This window comes from Momordica charantia (assembly GCF_013281855.1).
Source record: "Momordica charantia cultivar OHB3-1 chromosome 4 unlocalized genomic scaffold, Mcharantia_2.0 BLBB01000004.1, whole genome shotgun sequence".
NCBI classification, from domain to species: Eukaryota; Viridiplantae; Streptophyta; class Magnoliopsida; order Cucurbitales; family Cucurbitaceae; genus Momordica; species Momordica charantia.
This window is the reverse complement of record NW_028275162.1, coordinates 16887965-16900310: the sequence shown is the minus strand read 5'-3', so window position 1 is coordinate 16900310 and position 12346 is coordinate 16887965. Positions and strand designations below refer to the sequence as shown.

Sequence of the window (12346 nt, the reverse complement as noted above, 5' to 3'; positions counted from 1 at the left end):
TCTAGCTCTGAGATCGAGGGATTATCTAAGATCTCGACGGGGACCGACCTGGCCAGGTCGGTCTCGTACGCCGATGCTAACTTGGCCAAGGCGTCAGCATTAGAATTTTCTGCTCGGGGAACCCGGCTTACTTCGTAAGTTCGAAACTGGGCGAGGTACGATCTGACCTTGCCCAAATACTTCTCCATTCGGGAGTCTTTGACTTGGTACTCTTCCTTGATCTGGCTCACAACCAGCTGGGAGTCGCTGAAGACCTTAACACAAGAGGCCCCCAATGCTCTAGCGATTCGCAGGCCGGCAATAAATGCTTCATACTCAGCCTCGTTGTTAGAAGTCCGGAAGCCGAACCGCAAGGCATACTCAAATTGCTCGCCTCCTGGTCCGAGCAAGAGGACCCCGGCCCCGCACCCCTTCTCATTGGAGGATCCGTCGACATAGATTGTCCACGGTAGGTCGGACTCGCTCAGCTCGGAAGGTGGTGTGAGCTCGGCTATGAAATCTGTCGCTGCTTGTCCTTTCAACGCAGTTCTGGGTTCGAACTGGATGTCGTACTCACTTAGCTCCATTGCCCACTTCATCAGGCGTCCAGAAGCTTCTGGCTTATGGAAGATGTTTTTTATGGGCAAGTTAGTGAGCACCACCACAGTATGAGCTTGGAAGTATGGTCTAAGCCGTCGGGCCGAGGTGACTAAAGCAAGAGCCAACTTTTCCATTTGAGGGTATCTGGTCTCGGCTTCGGTCATAGCCTTGCTTGTGTAGTAGACCGGGCTTTGCCGCGCTTCCTCTTGCCTGATTAGGGCCGAGCTGACGGTGCTGTCAGACACTGCTAAGTACAATTGGAGCTTGTCCCCCGGCATGGGCTCGGCGAGCAAAGGTGCCGAACAGAGGTAGCTTTTCAACTGCTGAAATGCTTGCTCGCACTCCGCTGTCCATTCAAACGGCCCTTTCCTCCGTAGGACTTTGAAGAAAGGAAGGCACTTATCTGTCGATCTTGAAACAAATCGGTTCAGGGCCGCAATCCTGCCATTGAGGCACTGAAGCTGCTTCAGCGTCTTAGGTGCCTCCATCTCGAGCACGGCTTTAATCTTTTCGGGGTTGGCCTTGATTCCCCGGTTGTTCACCATGAAGCCAAGGAATTTTCCCGAAGAGACTCCAAAGGCACATTTAGCTGGGTTGAGCTTCATTTGATATGTCCTCAGAACTTCGAAGGCTTCGGTCAGATCGGAGAGATGCGACTTAGACTGCTTGCTCTTGACAAGCATGTCGTCCACATACACTTCCATATTCCGGCCGATCTGTTTGGCGAACATTTTGTTCACCATTCTCTGGTAGGTCGCTCCTGCGTTCTTTAACCCGAAGGGCATGACCTTGTAACAGTACAGACCTTGGTCTGTTATGAATGCGGTATGATCTTGATCCGGGACATACATCTTGATTTGGTTGTACCCAGAGTAGGCGTCCATGAAGGTGAGCAGTTCGTGCCCGGCTGTGGCGTCCACGAGCTGATCAATCCTCGGCAGTGGAAAGCAATCTTTCGGGCATGCCTTATTTAAGTTCGTAAAGTCTACGCACATTCTCCACTTTCCGTTAGATTTTTTAACTAATACAACATTGGAGAGCCACTCGGGATACGGAATTTCTCTTATGTATTTAGCTTGCAAAAGTTTGCTAACTTCCTCAACAATTACGTCACTTCTCTCCTTGTTTATAGATCTTCTTTTTTGTTTTACAGGTCGGAATGACGGATCTATGCTGAGGCGATGCGTCATAATTTTCGGGTCAATGCCAGGCATGTCCTCATGGGACCACGCAAAGATGTCCGAGTTGGATCTGAGGAAGTGGATTAGCTCCTCTCTGTCGGTGGTCCCCAGCTTGGTTCCTATGCTTACTTGCTTCTCGGGACTAAGCAGAGGAACAAGCTCGAGCTCCTCAGTGGGTGCGGCAAACTCCCTCCTCGGCAGGTCGGCCTTGAACTCGAGCGTCCCATCCCCACTGGCGAGAGGTTCGATGGTGCAGACCGATGAGCCTTTGAGTGCGGAGGCATAGCACTCCCTCGAATTGGTCTGTTCTCCTCGGACTGTGCCCACGCCATTGGGGGTGGAATACTTCAAAACTTGATGAAGTGTCGAGGGAATGGCCCGAAATGAGTGGATGATGGGTCTCCCAAAGATGGCGTTATAGGCCGATCTACCGTCAATTACCACGAACTCGGCCATTTGGGTGACCTGAGTTTGGTCCTGCCTAAGCGTGACCGGCAAGTCGATGCAACCCTCTGGGATGACCGATTCTCCAGAGAACCCAACCAGCGGTGTCGGGCTTTTCTTCAATTGCGACCTCGTCCATCCCAAGGCGAGGTAGGTCGGTAAGGACAGGATGTTAGCAGATGCGCCTCCGTCTACCAGCACCCTCCTGACCACCACATGATCAATCAAGGGAGCGATCACAAGTGCATCATTGTGGGGCAGGTGGACCTCCTCCAAGTCTGCACTGTCGAAGGTGATTGGACAGGTCGGCCTCTGCTCCCTGATGATGCACACCTCGCGCCTGGCTGCACGAGCTTACTCCTTTCTTTTATGTCCGGACTGACTCCCGCTTGGCCCTCCGAAAATGGTATTGATGACCGCAAGTCGGTCAGTGCGCCGGGGCGGCGTCCTTGAACGCTTCCGCTCTTCCTTTTTCTCTGCCGAGCTGGTCCTGGGCTTTCCCACAAATTTCTTGAAGTAGCCATCTTGAATTAGATCCTCAATTTGGCGCTTCAACTCCCAGCAGTCCGACGTGTTATGGCCGTGCTCCCGATGGAAGCGGCAATACTTGTCCTTGCTGCGCCTCTCCGGGGCTCCCCGAAGCTTCTCAGGACGCTTGAGTAGTTTTTCCATTCCGGACTCCTCGATGTTCGTTAGGATCTCGGAAATTGGAATCGTGGTCAGGGTGAAGCGTTCGTAAGGTCGGCTCCTGGTAGGTCCGTTCTCCGGCCTCCGATACGCAGCTCGGCCGCTGGAAAAGGATCCCTTGTCCTTGGACTTGGGACCTGCCTTTTCTATATCTTTTCCACTTCTGCCCCGGCCGATCTTTCCTTCTGGTCGGCCGGTTTTGGTTCGGAGGAGCTCCTGTCCATCGATGACTTTCTTCGCCTTCTGAAGCACCTCGGCGAAGGTGGTCGGGGCCTCATCTCCAAGTTTCACCGTGAGGGCTTCGTCGGCTAGACCGGTGAGAAAATAGCACATGGCCGAGTCATCGGAGCAGTGTGCGACCTTCAACTGCTCCTCCTGGAATCTTGTGACATATTCTCGCAGCGTCTCACCCTCCTTCTGTCTGATGGTGGCGAGATGGGTCGCTGTCTTTTTGTCATAATGCCGAGAAGAGAACTGGGCGAGGAACTCCCTTCTCAGCTGAGAGTAGGTCGAGATCGACCTGGCTGGCAGTCTCCGATACCACAATCGCGCGCTGCCAATAAGCGCGATCTGAAAAGCGCGGCATTTGATTGCATCTGATGCCGCTTGGAAATCCATGAGGCCTTCAAAGACCTCAACATAATCCTTGGGGTCTTTCGACCCATCATAAGGTTTCACGGTAGGAGCTTTGAACTTCGGAGGGATCGGTGCTTCCAAAACATCCGAGGTGAAAGGCGATTCTCCCAAGTCGCCATCGTTCAGTGGACTTTCTTTCTGCTCACATTTTGGCTTTAAGGCCTCCACCTGAGCGTCGAGCTGGCCCCTCAGCTGGTCGATCTCCTCCCTTGTAATCACTCATGCAGGAGTTACTGGGTTGCGAGAGGATTCAGCCTGCTGGTTGGAGCTCCTGTGTGAGCGGGATGGTGACTGTCCTTCTCGGAGAGATGAGCCTCTCTTTCTGTTGAGGTGTTCACGGAGGTCTCCTCTCTGGCGAGTGTGTCCCTCGCTCTCGTTGTCTTCGGGATGTTCCTCCTCGACTGGGCCGAGGTGGGAACCCCTTTGCTCGCGTATGCCAACGCGCGTCACTCGGTTCTCAGATCGGGACCCTGCGCCTGCGGCTAATATCATTTCGTTATACATTTCCTCCATGGACCGCATTTTCGTGCGCATTGCCTCCATTTCTCTCTGGAGTGCGTCCAAGTTCTCACTTGTCGGGGCCGGGGCTGGACCCCGGGCGCCCTTCTTAGAGGTTCCACCTCGGCCACGGGTGGCCTTGGATGTCCTTGGAGGGTGCGCAGGTGGTAGGACAGGCGCGGTGATTCGTGCCGACCTGCGGAGGGTGATTACGCTTGTTTACATGCGTAAAAAGAAGGTTTTAGATGCTGTTTTTACTATGTTTCAGCTTTGTTTCGGATTTTTCTCGGTCGTTTGAGTTCCAATTCATGCAAAATTCATATATTATGGTTTGTGGTTGGCTTATATTGTATTTATGACATTTTAGGACCATTTGGGAGTGGAAATTAATCAAAAGAAGCAAAAAGACGAAAAAAGCATCATGGGAGGCGCCAGGCGCCTGCGTGCCTGCAAAAAAACAGTTTTTCTTCCAACTTTGCCCTTAATGAAACGCGTCTTCCCATGCGTTTTGGTGGTTCCAACCGATGCATACGTGTAGAAGAAGTGTTCCACTATCAGTTTGAGCACGATTTAGTCAGTCAAAGGAGTTGGAAATGGGTGATTCACCATCGTTTTAGGACCTACCTAACCAATTCTGCACAGCTATAAATTCCAGCAACTTCTCCACCAAATTCATCCAGCCTTGCTTCCTTCTCTTGATCATTTTTAGTGTTTCTTTGTTGCTTTCTAAGTACTTTTGAGTTGCTTTCATTAGTTGCTTTTGGTTTTTAAATCCCGAATACTTTACATTCCTTTATTGAGCTTTGTTTTGTTTCCATTTGTACTTAGTTATTTTCTACTTATTCAAATATATAAAAATCTAGCACTTTGCTTATCTTCCCTTTGCCTTTACTTTATTTTTAGTTAAGAGAGTTGTGTTTTTGGAGGAAAGAGCACGTGACACTCCCCCTTGCTTGAAAGAGAAGGGCGAAGCTCTCAACCCCGATAAAAACTCTCCGTTAGTTAACTTTTGTTTTTCACACATGCATTCCACATTCAACCATTTTACTTGCTGTATTTTCTTCAATATGTCTTTCTAAATTCCCGTCTCTAGCCCGGTTATGGATAGTTAGCCTTTTATGTCTAAAAAGGGTTGCTAAGAAGTAGTGTTTTTGCTTTCCATTCATTGCTCAACATGTTTTCCCAAAAAGTTACGATTTAGAGAAGGCCACTGTAAGTCTTAACAAGTCAATACTGAAAAGGTTGCTTATTTGCATTGTTGAGTGGTTAAACCGAGGAGAGGAGCGCCTTAGACATAAGGGTTCCGCTTAAGTAGCCTAGACATAGGACCTTAACCCGAGGTTGCGACTATTTCCATCCTAAAACTAAGATATATCTCATAATAGACATATTAGGGAATGTCTTAGGACTTTGAACTTGCTTAGACATAAGTCAAGTGAGAAGCGTAGTCGTTGGTTTCTAAAGTAAAATGCATATTGTCCTTAGCATGTCCTTGATTCTTTGTTGGCTAACTTGAAGTAATTCGGGCTAGGTTTTATCATTATAAGTCCAAATCCCAAATCCAAAACCATTATTTGTGACTACTTCCCATTTTACAAGAATCACTCATTCCAACATTCACTATTCTTTAAAACTTTAGAGTTTGGAAATTATTTAGAAGTCCTTGAGGATCGATACTTGGATACTCCATCCATTTTATATTACTCTGACAGGTGTGCGCTTGCATCTATATAATTGTTACCACGCTTAGTGCGTGCGTTCAGCAAACCGCCAGTCAAGTTTTTGGCGCCGTTGCCGGGGACTTTAGTTTTAAAATTATTTTCAAATTCTTTTAGTTTTTATTTTTGTGAATTGTTGTTGGGTGTAATTTCCATCCACCGTTTTTGTTCTATATTTTTGGTCGTTTATCTCACAAGGGTAAGTTAAAGTGCATGAGCACAAGATCTTTTCTTCTACCCCTTGACCCTGAGATTGAGCGGACCCTTCGAAAAACTTGAAAGGAGCAAAGACTTCGAAAACAACTAGAAAAGCAAAAAGAGAGAGAAGGTGAAATCAGTCCTGAAAGTGAGGTAGAGAGTACGAGCACATCAATGGCAGATATTCCACCTCGTGATCCGGTTGATCCACCTGCTGTTAACGGTAATATGAGGGATCATGCAAGAAATGATGAATTCAACCATATCTAGATGGCGGACAACAGAGACGTGGCAATGCGAGAATATGCCGCCACGGCTTTTCAGAACTTTGATTCAGGGATAGTCAACCCTATTCCAGCCCACGCAAACTTTGAGCTTAAACCAATGATGTTCCAAATGTTGCAGATAATTGGACATTTTGGAGGGCAGGAACATGAGGATCCACATGATCATCTGAAATCATTCATTCAAATTGCAAATGCATTTCGATTACCTGGTATAACAGACGATGCTCTGAGACTAACACTTTTTCCATTTTCTTTGAAGGACCAAGCTAGAGCATGGCTCAATGCATTTCCACCGGGATCCATCACCACATGGGGGTCGTTAGTGGAGAAGTTCTTAACAAAATTCTTCCCACCTACTCGCCACGCTGATATCAGAGAGGAGATCATCTCCTTTAGACAGTATGATCGTGAACCTGTTCACGAGGCGTGGGAAAGATTTAAAGAACTAATCAGGAAATGTCCGAACCATGGCTTGCCGGCATGCATCCAGATAGAACATTTCTTTAGAGGTTTAGATCATCCTACTAAGATGATGCTAAACAATGCTGCCAATGGAGCCTTTACAAAGAAGACATTCAACGAGATAGTTGACATCCTAAATGACTTAGCTTCACACAACGAACTATGGTGTTCGCAAAGATCTAGGGCAGCACCAAAGAAGCAAGATCCAGCTGGAGTTTTGGCTCTGGACATTGCGACCTCGATGCAAAAAGAGATGGTTACAATGAACCAGAGGCTGAAAGAGATGGCATTGGGAATAAAAAATCCATTAGCCACGCCGATACAACCTGTGCAGTCGGATTATTGCACTCCTGCCCCTGTTTGCCAAGTCAACGATCTCATTTGTTCATTTTGCAGTGAAAACCATATTTATGATAATTGTCCACATAACCCTGCTTCCGTTTTTTATGTAGGACATGGGAACAATAGGAACTTTAACCCATATTCGAACACCTACAACCCAGGTTGGAGGCACCACCCTAATTTCTCATGGGGAGGTCAAAGAGGTTCGAGCGGTTTTAATCAAGGGCAGAGCCAGCAGAACAAGCAGCCCTATGTTCCACCTACACAGCAATACATCCCACCACCGCAACAGCAGTACAATCAGAGAACACAGACTCCACCAGTTCAAAATAACAACTCAAATCTTGAGAATATGATGAAGGAGTACATGGCCCGAACCGACGCAGTGATACAATCCCAAGCGGCATCAATGAGAAATTTTGAGACCCAATTGGGACAGCTCGCCAATGAATTGAAGAATAGACCACAAGGTTCTTTTCCAGGCCATACTGAATTACCAAGACGAGAAGGGAAAGAACAGTGCAAAGCTGTCACCCTCAGGAGTGGACTGGCATATGATGGACCAACAATGCCAACAACAGATGTACAGATTCCGTCCACTGAACTAACTGTAAAGATACCAGAAAAAGAAAATATTAGAAAAGGTAATGAGGACACCCCGAGTGTTCCTCCACAGGTACAGCCTTCTTTTACCCCTACTCCCTCGTTTCCACAAAGATTAGTTAAGAAAAATAATGATTCCCAGTTTAGAAATTTTTAGATATTTTAGAAAATAAAGATTAGTCACATCTTCTTGCATATAAATATACCATTAGTAGATGCTCTAGAACAGATGCCAAATTATGCTAAGTTTTTGAAAGATATAGTTTCTAGGAAGAAAAAAATAGGAGAGCATGAACTGGTAGCCATGACAAAATGTAGTAGTGAAGCTGTAGGCAGCCCGCTACCCATGAAATGTAACGATCCTGGCAGTTTTACCATTCCATGTTCCATAGGAGGAAAAAACTTAGGTAGGGCATTATGTGATCTAGGCGCTAGCATTAATCTTATGCCATTATCAGTTTTCAAATCTTTAGGCATAGGAGAAGCTAGACCTACTACGGTTACTCTCCAACTAGCAGATAGATCTATCATAAGACCCGAGGGAAAGATAGAAGATGTTTTAGTCCAGGTGGACAAATTCATTTTCCCTGCAGACTTTATCATTCTAGATTGCGAGGCAGACTTAGACGTTCCCATTATTTTGGGAAGACCATTTCTAGCCACTGGGGATACAGTTTTTAATGTGAGGAAGGGAGAAATTACAATGAGGGTAAATAATGAAGAGGTTAAATTTAACGTTCTAGACGCCATGAAATTACCAGGAGACTTTGAAGAGTGCTCTGCTATAAATAGCTTGAATCCTGTTATGTTTGATGAGTTTTATGACTTATTAGTTACAGAGATTGAAGAAGAGCTTGATAAGATAGCAGAAGGACCAGAAGATGTGACTAATCCTATTGAAAAAATACAAAAAGAAGAATGCAAGTCGTTACTTCCGTCCATAGTGGAACCACCCACTTTGGAGCAGAAGCCATTGCCGTCGCATTTGAAATATGCGTATCTAGGGGATAACGACACTTTACCAGTTATTATAGCTTCCAATTTATCACCTACTAATGAATATTCTTTATTGCAGATTTTGGAGAAGCACAAAAAGGCCATTGGATGGACGATAGCAGATATCCAAGGAATAAGCCCGGCCTTTTGCATGCACAAAATTCTATTGGAAGAAGATGCTAAGAACTCTATTGAGAGTCAAAGGCGGTTGAACCCGAAGATGAAAGAGGTTGTAAGGAAAGAAATTCTTAAATGGCTTGACGCCGGTGTTATATACCCAATATCCGACAGCAGCTGGGTAAGCCCAGTACAGTGTGTACCAAAGAAAGGGGGTATAACCGTGGTGGCCAACGAGGAGAATGAGCTCATCTCAACCCGAACTGTGAGCGGGTGGAGAGTTTGCATTGACTATCGCAAACTCAACAAGGTAACAAAGAAAGACCATTTTCCTCCCCCGTTTATTGACCAGATGCTCGACCGTCTGGCAGGTAAGGATTTCTATTGTTTTTTAGATGGATATTCGGGTTATAATCAAATTACTATTGCTCCAGAAGACCAGGAGAAGACAACATTTACGTGTCCGTATGGTACGTTCGCTTTCAGGCGAATGCCCTTTGGACTATGCAATGCACCCGCGACTTTTCAGAGGTGTATGATGGCCATCTTCTCTGACATGGTAGAAAATATTCTAGAAGTTTTTATGGATGACTTTTCTGTTTTTGGAAATTCTTTTGACGCATGTTTAGTTAATTTGGAGAGAGTATTGGAGAGATGTGAACAAACAAACCTAGTCCTAAATTGGGAGAAGTGTCATTTCATGGTACAAGAGGGTATTGTTTTGGGTCACAAAATTTCCAAGCAAGGAATAGAGGTAGACCACGCTAAGATAGACATCATTTCAAAGCTACCTCCTCCTACAAATGTCAAAGGGATTAGAAGTTTTTTAGGGCATGGGGGATTTTACCGCCGCTTTATAAAAGACTTTGCTAAAATTTCTAAACCCTTGTGTCAATTGCTAGAACATGATAGACCATTTGTTTTTTATGATGACTGTTTAAAATCATTTGAAATGTTGAAAGTTGCTCTAAGTTCAGCCCCTATAATTATCGAACCTAATTGGGATTTACCTTTTGAGCTCATGTGTGATGCCAGTGATTATGCAATAGGAGCTATGTTAGGACAACGTAAAAACAAGATCTTGCATCTTGTGTATTATGCTAGTAAGACTCTGACCGGTGCACAACTCAATTACACTACTACTGAAAAGGAACTGTTAGCAGTTGTGTTCGCCTTTGATAAGTTTAGGTCTTACTTGATAGGCACAAAAGTCATTGTTTTTACTGACCATTCTGCTTTAAAATATTTATTTGCTTAAAAAGATGCTAAACCACGTTTGATACGGTGGATTTTGTTACTTCAAGAGTTTGATATTGAAGTTAGGGACAGGAAGGGTACTGAAAACCAAGTTGCTGATCACCTGTCTAGATTGGAATCCCCGCTCTGTGATGATGGAACTGTTATACGTGAACAGTTTATTGACGAGCAACTCTTGCGAGTTGATTCAGTTCCGTGGTATGCCGATATAGCAAATTATTTGGTAAGTCGAATAGTTCCTTATGAGTTCAACAAGCAACAGGTAAAGAAATTTCTAAATGAAGTTCGATGTTATCGTTGGGATGAGCCTTTTTTATATAAGCTAGGACCTGACAATATCTTACGCAGGTGTGTCGCAGAAGAAGAGCACGAGGCGATATTAGACGCTTGTCATATGTCTCCATATGGAGGACATTTTGCAGGACACAAAACCGCAGCTAAAGTTTTGCAAAGTGGGTTCTTTTGGCCCACTCTTTCAAAGATGCACATAAGTTTGCCCAGGTTTGTGACAAATGCCAACGGACAGGTAATATATCTAAACGCCACGAAATGCCTCAAACCCCGATCCTGGAGATTGAAATATTTGATGTGTGGGGTATAGATTTTATGGGTCCATTTCCATCTTCTAATGGTAAGCTTTATATATTGTTAGCAGTAGATTATGTTTCGAAATGGATAGAAGCCATTGCAACTGCTACCAATGATTCCAAAGTTGTCATTCGTTTTCTGCAAAAGCACATTTTTACGCGTTATGGAACCCCGCGTTTTCTGATAAGCGATGGGGGGCTCATTTTGTGAATAGGTATATGCAAAAGTTGCTGGCTAAATACAATGTGCGTCATAGGGTTGCAACAGCATATCATCCTCAGTCGAATGGGTTAGCCGAAATATCTAATAGGGAGATAAAAAACATTTTAGAAAAAACTGTAAATCTTAACCGTAGGGATTGGTCTTTTAAGCTTGATGATTCACTTTGGGCATATAGGACAGAGGGGTTCTGTTGCTAGGCCGTCGTGACCTTGCCCCTCTACCACTGCTGCTCCGACCTCCCTCTGGTGGGCATCGCTGGCAGCTAGAGTCCTTCGATCTGCCGTATTGGTCGAGTTTGCTGGTTGAACCATTTTCGCTCGCGTATTGGTTTAAAAGGATTGGGATGACTTAGATTGTCTCCCCACAGACGGCGCCAAATGTTTATGCAAGGATATGCACAACAGTGTATTTCAGATTGCAGATCGAACTCGGCCTCCGGACCGATCTGAATACTTGGGCGGACCTGCACAAAAAGGTGAGCACTCCGACGATCAAGTCAGTATAGGTCGGATTCCCAGTTTAGTTCGAGGTCAGAAATCATCGTACCTGATCGTGGAGTGAGGTCCTCTACTTATGGATGGTAGTCCCGCTAATCTCGCGACGGTTACACCTGGTAATCTCGGGACCGTCGGTTACACCCGGTAATCTCGGGACCGACGGTTACACCCGACAATCACGCCGCCGACAGTAGCTCACATCGGCCCTACCGAGCTTCCCGGTAGGTCGGACCTCGGCCAGGTTCACCTCGGCCCTCATACTTAGCCTCTGTCAACGCTAGTGTGGTGGTCCGGCTGGGCATCTCATGAGTCATCTTGGAGCACCAATAGGGGTCCTCCGTGTCCCTAGGTGAGCTTGGTCGCATGCACTTCACTCTCGGCCCTTGACAGTCGATCTTGTCGCTGACACTTGCACACTAGCGTCACAACCTACTCTCTACTAGTATGGGTGGGTCCTCCTACTCGTGGGTCCAAGATAAGAGGATTGTAACATTCTCTTCCCCAAACAACAAGAGACATGTGCAAGCAGGGACAGATGTACAAAGGGCCAAGGGAGGCTCAAATCAATCAGAATGGAGACATGGAGAAGAGGCATAGTATATACAAATGCATTAATGTCTATGAAATTTGTTTTTGCATCATCTTTTTTTTTTCCTGAGCTCATTTCGAACCTCCATTTTTTTTGTTTCTTTTAATGTAATTTGTTTTTACATCACCTCACTATCCCTCCTCACCTATGTTCGAACCTACACATCAAAGGGCGGATCCACGTGAGGACCAGGGGCACGTGCCCCCGAATTTTTATTAAATACAATATAGCATATTATGTAGCAAAGAAATCATTGTTTGGCTGAGTGATTTACCAATTCATGGTTTATGGTGCCCCACCTTTGCATCCAAGCTTAATTCCTGGCAAGCGCCCTTTTTTTCTTTCCCATTTATTTATTTATTTATTTTCCCTTTTATTTTTTTTCTTTTTATTCTTATTTTTTTATTTTTTAGGCTTCCCTTATACTTTTTTCCTTTATTGTTTT

General features: G+C 45.4%; 1 non-coding gene across 1 annotated transcript; it reads right to left on the bottom strand.

Annotated features, from left to right (window-relative positions):
• Positions 1 to 6595: 6595 nt before the first annotated feature.
• LOC148211942 (small nucleolar RNA R71) lies at positions 6596 to 6702 on the bottom strand. Its single transcript, XR_015790573.1, has one exon. It is a non-coding gene; the product is annotated as a small nucleolar RNA R71 (small nucleolar RNA).
• Positions 6703 to 12346: the final 5644 nt, after the last annotated feature.